Below are 7,014 nucleotides of genomic sequence, written 5' to 3'. Positions count from 1 at the left end.
AGGCCTACTTATTCCTTGGCAGTCCACAGGCATGTTATTCTTTTACTTTGCATTAACCAGTTTCTTCAGAAAGTCACTAGATGACTGAGGTTTGGCCTGACTCAGGGCGTGGTAAAATTTTTGTTTTTGAAACCCCCAAATTCTACGTTGTGACTTTCTCACTCTATGAAAGCAATTAACATAAAGGATTTAACCCTTGCTCTAAGTCTGAGCTTCAAAGTTAGCTTTCTCAGGTCATTTGCATTTTGAGTCACATCTTATTTTGGAATTAAATGTTTTAGCGATCATTTATTCACGAATAAAACATAACTGGACACCTATTGTATACTAGGTATTGTGCTGAGAACCAGAGATATAAGACAAAGGAAGCATGACATTTTCATTAGCAGGTCTGCCGTCTTTGTCAGGGCCTTCATGTACAGCTGCATGGGTTTCTCTGGAAAAAGGACAATTCACTGAGTTGGCTGGCTTCTTCTAATGCTTTACAGAGTAAAGCAAACGCTCTAGGCTTCGTCTCCATTTTTGTTTCTTTTTTTTTTTTTTTTTTTTTTGAGACAGAGCCTCAAGCTGTCCCCCTGGGTAGAGTGCCGTGGCATTACAGCTCACAGCAACCTCCAACTCCTGGGCTCAAGCGAGTCTCCTGCCTCCGCCTCCCAAGTAGCTGGGACCACAGGCGCCCGCCACAACGCCTGGCCATTTTTTGGTTGCAGCCGTCATTGTTGTTTGGCGGGTCCGGGCTGAGGATTCGAACCCGTCACCTTAGGTGTACGTGGCTGGGGCCTTAGCCGGTTGAGCTATAGGCGCTGAGCCCCATTTTTGTTTCTGATCCTGTATTGGACCTCCTCTAACATAATAATTTTCCTATTTCCTCCAATGTCGGAAGACATCTGACACCTTTTTTTTTCTGTTTGTTTGTTCACCCACTGAGCTGTTGGAGCCTGTCTGATGTGTTTCCTTATGTAGAACAGACTCTAGCCAACAGATAGGGTAGGTTACCCACTCTCTGTTTCTTGGCAGGCCATACATTTTGATGTGAGCAGATGATCATGTGTTGTATTTGTGCCCCAGGAAAATGAGAAGGAGAAGGTGTGTAAGTGACGATAATATTGCAACAAGAAGTTTTGAGGGCAGTGAAGTTGAAGGAGAGTTTCGAGATGAAAGTGAGCATGAAGAAACTCTTCCTGTATGCAGTGATATAGTTCCAGTGAATCTGAAGCTAGTGATGAAGAAGGAAGCGATGATGATATGCAACCTGTAACAAGTAGTAGGAAGGTTTATTGTGATGGTGATGGTGATCTTATGAAGTTCCCATATTCTGCCACACAACAGTGATTCGCCCTTCCTAAAAGTGCTTGGACAAAAACTGAACTTGAATATTTCTTTTCTTTTTCTTAAACGATCTTATTGGTGAAATTGTGACCACAACAAATATGTCGGAAGGGGAAGAAATACAGAAGGTGACTACTAACAAAATACTCAATGTGGCACTTGTGGGGCGGCGCCTGTGGCTCAATGAGTAGGGCGCCGGCCCCATATACCGAGGGTGGCAGCTTCAAAGCCGGCCCAGGCCAAACTGCAACAAAAAGGTTCAAAGCCAGCCCAGGCCAAACTGCAACAACAACAAAAAAAATAGGCAGGCTGGAGTCTACCCGGGAGGCTGAGGCAAGAGAATCATGGGAGTAGGAGGTTGCTGTGAGCTGTGATATTACATCACTCTAATGAGAGCAACAGAGTGAAACTCTGTCTCTAAAAAAAAAAAATGTGGCACTTGTGGAAGGATGTTTTGTCATAAGAAATAAAGGCATTCTTTGGTGTTATACTGAACATGGCTCTGAATTTGAAAGCACAATTAGTTGACTATTTTACCAAAGATTGGTTAGACTGAACCCTGTTCTTCAAGGTTATTTTCTCTCATCTCCGTTTTTCCCCAAGTATTTTGGATATTGCATTTGGTTCCTCCTGTTGCAGCTCAAGGGAGCAAGGTGAAAAATGTTAATGAGTATATGGACAATAAATGCAAATAACTTTATGTGCTAGAAAGAAATGTGGCTATAGGTGAAAGCACAGTAGGTTTCAAAGGAAGGATTCAATTCAAGTGCTACAATCTGAAGAAGACTGCAAAGCAGGGCCTACAATTTTTTTGCCTGTATGATTCAGAAAAAGGTTTTGTGTTTTCTCACATTCCCTATTATGGCAAGATAACAACAGAGAGTCTTATTCATCCTGATTTGCCATTTATGTCTTAAATAATGATTCATTTGGCACAAGTTTTGCAAGCACATAAGAGTGTTCAGGCTATCACATCTATCCTAACAGGTTCTACACAAGCCCTCAACTTGCTCAGGAATTGCATAAAATGATTACGTATAACAGGAACAGTTATGGATTTTAGGAAGGATTTTCCAAGTGATCTGAAAAAAGAAGAAACTGCAGCAATATGAATTATGTGTCCATCAGTGTGATATGAAAACGATGTGCCTCTCATTCCATGACGAGAGGTTAGTGACTATGCTGAGTACCTTCTTTGGCCTTCAAACACGGTTGATCACTGGTTATAGGAAGAAACAACCTGTTCAATTTAGAAAACCAATAGTTATTTTAGAATACATAGTTTATGGGAGGATGGGAGGAGTAGACAGAGCTGATCAGGACTGCGAATATTACAGATTTACAAGAAGTCCTACAAATGGTGGAAAATTTTATTTTTCTGGCTGATGGAAATTACAGTTGTGAGCAGCTACATTCTTTACTCATTATATAAGGAGGAGAGTGGAGAAAAAGTGCAGACACACTGTTCTTACAGAAAAAAAATCTCATCACTCAGCTTGTGAACAATGTGAGGAGAAGTTCAAGAAAGAGGGGAAGGCCATCATCTGCTGACATTAAGGGAAGGCTAAATGGGAAGATGGATTTTATAATGCAAACTGAAAAACATCAACAAAGGATTACATGGTTTGAAGTGGAAGAAATGAGAAAGGTAGAAGGAGAGAAACCATTTTCTACTGTGTGACATGCAAGAGGAAGCCTGGACTTCATCCTGGAGATGGCTTCAAGAAGTATCTCACTCAAAAAAAAAAATTAAACAAAAATAAATGAAAACCCTTTAATTATTTTATGCAACCAAAAATAGATAATGAAATCACCAGGTGAGTTTTTATCTAAGGACTCATCTATAGAACTCAGGTGAGTCCTATCTTCTCTTTTAAAATTGTAGTGGTGGTGCCCATAGCTCAGTAGGTAGGGTTATGGCCACATAAACTGAGGCTGGCAGGCTTGAACCCAGCCAGGGCCAGCTAAAACACCAATGACAACTGCAAGAAAAAAATAGCTGGGCGTTGTGGTGGGCACCTGTAGTCCCAGCTACTTGGGAGGTTGTGGCAAGAGAATCACTTAAGCCCAAGAGTTTGAGGTTGCTGTGAGCTATGATGCCACAGCACTGTAATGAGGGTGACATAGTGAGACTGTCTCAAGGAAAAAAAAAAACCTGTAAGATAATTGCAACTAAATCACCTATCTCTTTCCCACCTAAAATAAGTAAGAGGTGGGGAGGATACAGGTGGAAGAACAATTGGACTGGAAAGGATTAAAGCAGGAGTTCTCAAACTGGGGTTTGTGGCTTTTAGTGTTCATGAACTTCTAAAAATGTTATTCAAAATTGCATGTATATTTTTTCATTTTTCTGGAAAAGACTTAATATGATCTTCAATGATGTATGAACCCCCAAATATTTAAAATAATGGTATTTAATGACTTTTTAAAGTCACTTCAAGTCTTCTGAATTAGGGCACAAATCATTCACAAATAAACTGACTACAAATAAATAGAAATTCCAGACACTAGAAATTAAGTTATTTTAGGTTACATGGCACTTTGTAAAAATCCCCTAATGTCACATGAAGTAGATAAATGCCAATCCTACTAATTTTCTAAAGCTGCTTCTTGTCCAAGGTTTATCTGCAACTACTTTATCTTGGGAAAATACTTGTCTGATAATACTTAGTTATGTACTATACTGTATGGAAAGAAAGGGCTTTGGAGTTAGATGTTTCTGAGTTCAAATCTCAGCTCCAGGACCTAATAATTATGAGCTCTTAGGCAAAGAACTTCACTTAGAGAATCAATTTCTTCATCTATGAAATCAAATAATAATACATTACAGAAAGGTTTTTATAATTCAATGGGATAAGGTATGCTAAGTGCCTGGCATGTAGTAAACCCTTAGTATGTGGCAATAATGGTTATTATTATTCTTTAAATTATAATAAAAATTCTATGGGCAGTTTACCCAATCTAAAAAATTTCCTAAGGAATTTGGTAATATTTAAATAACAACTGAACCAAAACAACAAAATATCTCAAAACCCCTATGACCTTTAAACTGTCTTACTGATTTAAAAAGCTGAAATTTGGTGAGGCTTCTAGAAGAGCTGAGTAGGGAGCTTGGAAAATCCTCTTTCTAAATGGCAACGATAAAACTGGACAAAGTTGTTAAAAACAATCATTTAAAGATTGGAAACTGAATGAAGACATACCAGTTGAAGAATGTTTATCCATTAAAATGTAATGAATATTTATAAAACAGTAAGAATCTCTGGGACTTCTCTAATTCTTTCACCGTAGCTTCATAATTCGACACAGGTAGGGTAGACTGTGAGAAATGACAGCTTTGCAGCCCTGCAAGAAAGTGATGACTTCATTTGGAGTCAAACTTGGAAAATTCCATGCCTGGATAATAGTCAAAACAATAACAATCTCAGTGGCAAACAATTAGGAAAGAACAGCATCACAGCTAGCCTGAGGTCACAATACCAGTTGGGAAAAACAACAGAATGACATTCAGCCAGAAATATATGTAGAACTATAACCCAAATGGAATCAAATTATAAATCAATTATAGGAAATTTGAGAAATCCACAAATATTTAGCAATTCAACAATACATATCGGTATAATTTAAGTAAAATAAGAAATAATATGGGGAATTTGAAAATACTCTTGAATGAAAACAAAAAATATACTGTATCAAAATTTATGAGATGCAGCCAAAGCAGTGCATAGAAAGAAATTTATAGCTATAAACCCCTACATTAGAATAAAAGAAAGATTTTAAATAAATATCCTAACCTTCTACTTTAAGAAACTAGAAAAGTAAAAATAAAAAATAAACCAAAATCCAGCAGAAGGAAGAAAGTAGTAAAGATCGGAGTAAGAATGGAACAGAATACAGAAAAATAACAGTATCTACAGAATCAAAAATTGGTTAGATTTGAAAGATCAACAGAACTGACAAAACTTAGCCAGACTGATCAACAACATAAAAAAGGCATGCATTACCAAACTCAAGAATAAAAGACACCTCTACCAAATTACAGAAATTAAAAGGATTATGTGACAATTCTGTGAATTGCCTTGTGCCAAGAATTATAAGTTTAGATGAAACAAATACATTCCTAGAAAGACATAAATTATCAAAAGTAACACAGGGAGAAGTAGAAAATATATATAGAACCAGAACTAGAAATAAATTAAATTGGTAAATAAAAATCTTTCCACAAAGTAAAGCACAAGTGCAGATAACTTCTCTAGTAAATTATGCCAAATATTTAAAGAAGAAATAATATCAACCCTTCACAATTTTTCCATAAAATATGGGAGGAGGAAACAGTTGCCAACTCATTCAATAGGGCCAGTATTACCTTAATAGCAAAATTAGACAATGCATCATAAGAAAAGAAAAAAACATCTACACTCCTGGCTATAAACCCAAATATCCTCAAGAAAATATTAGCAAATCACATCCAGCAACATACAAAAAGCATTATACACCATAGCAAATGTGATTTATGCCAGAAATGCAAGGTTGATTTACTATCCAAAAATTTAATGTAATGTACCATTTTTTTCACTTTTATTTATTTATTATTTTTTAATTAAATCATAACTTTGTATGTCAGTATTTATGGAGTTCAGGGTACTGTTTCGATATACAATGTGAAATGCTTACATTGAACTAAGTAACACATTCATCACAATTATACTCATTTCTTAATAGTTTTGAAATGTACCATTGCATCATGCCCATTAGGTAAGGTCCCCACAAATACCTCCCTCCTCCCATATCCCTCCTCTTTTCCCCTCTCTCTCCTCTTCCCTTCTACTTTCTGGACTATAGTTATTTTTTGCCATTCGTATGATTGTGTAGGTGGTTATATATTGATTTCATAGTAGTATTGAGTACATTGGATACTTTTTTTCCCACTCTTGATATACTTTATTAAGAAGAATATGTTCCAGCTCCATCCAGGTAAACGTGAAAGATGTGTAGTCTCCATCTTTTTTGTGGCTGCATAGTATTCCATGGTGTACATATACCACAATTTGTTAATCCATTCATAGATTGATGGGCACTTGGGCTGCTTCCATGTCTTGGCTATTATGAACTGGGCTGCAATAAACATTCTGGTGCTGATGTCTTTGTTGTAAAATAATTTTTGATCATCTGGGTTTATATCTAGTAGAGGAATTGCAGGATCTAATGGTAGGTCTACTTTTAGTTCCTTGAGTGTTCTCAAAACTTCTTTCCAGAAAGGTCATATTAGCTTGCATTCCCACCAGCAGTGTAGAAGTGTTCCCTTCTCTCCACATCCATGCCAACATCTGTAGTTTGGGGATTTTGTAATGTGGACTAATCTTACTGGAGTTAGATAATATCTCAAAGTGCTTTTGATTTGCATTTCTCTGATGATTAAGGATGGTGAGCATTTTTTCATGTGTTTGTAGGCCATGTGCCTATCTTCATCAGAGAATTTTCTGTTCAAGTCTCTTGCCCACGTAGAAATGGGGTTATTTGTTCTTTTCTTAGTGATCAATTTGAGTTCTCTGTAGATTCTAGTTATCAGATCTTCATAAGAAGCATAACCTGCAAAAATCTTCTCCCATTCTGAAGGTTGTCTGTTTGCTTTACTTACTGTGCTCTTGGCTGTGCAGAAGCTTTTTAGTTTGATCAGATCCCAGT

The sequence above is a fragment of the Otolemur garnettii genome, unplaced genomic scaffold (genome assembly GCF_000181295.1).
Source record: "Otolemur garnettii isolate 467f Iridium unplaced genomic scaffold, OtoGar3 scaffold00262, whole genome shotgun sequence".
Lineage (NCBI taxonomy): Eukaryota > Metazoa > Chordata > Mammalia > Primates > Galagidae > Otolemur > Otolemur garnettii.
This window is presented reverse-complemented; position numbering follows the sequence as displayed.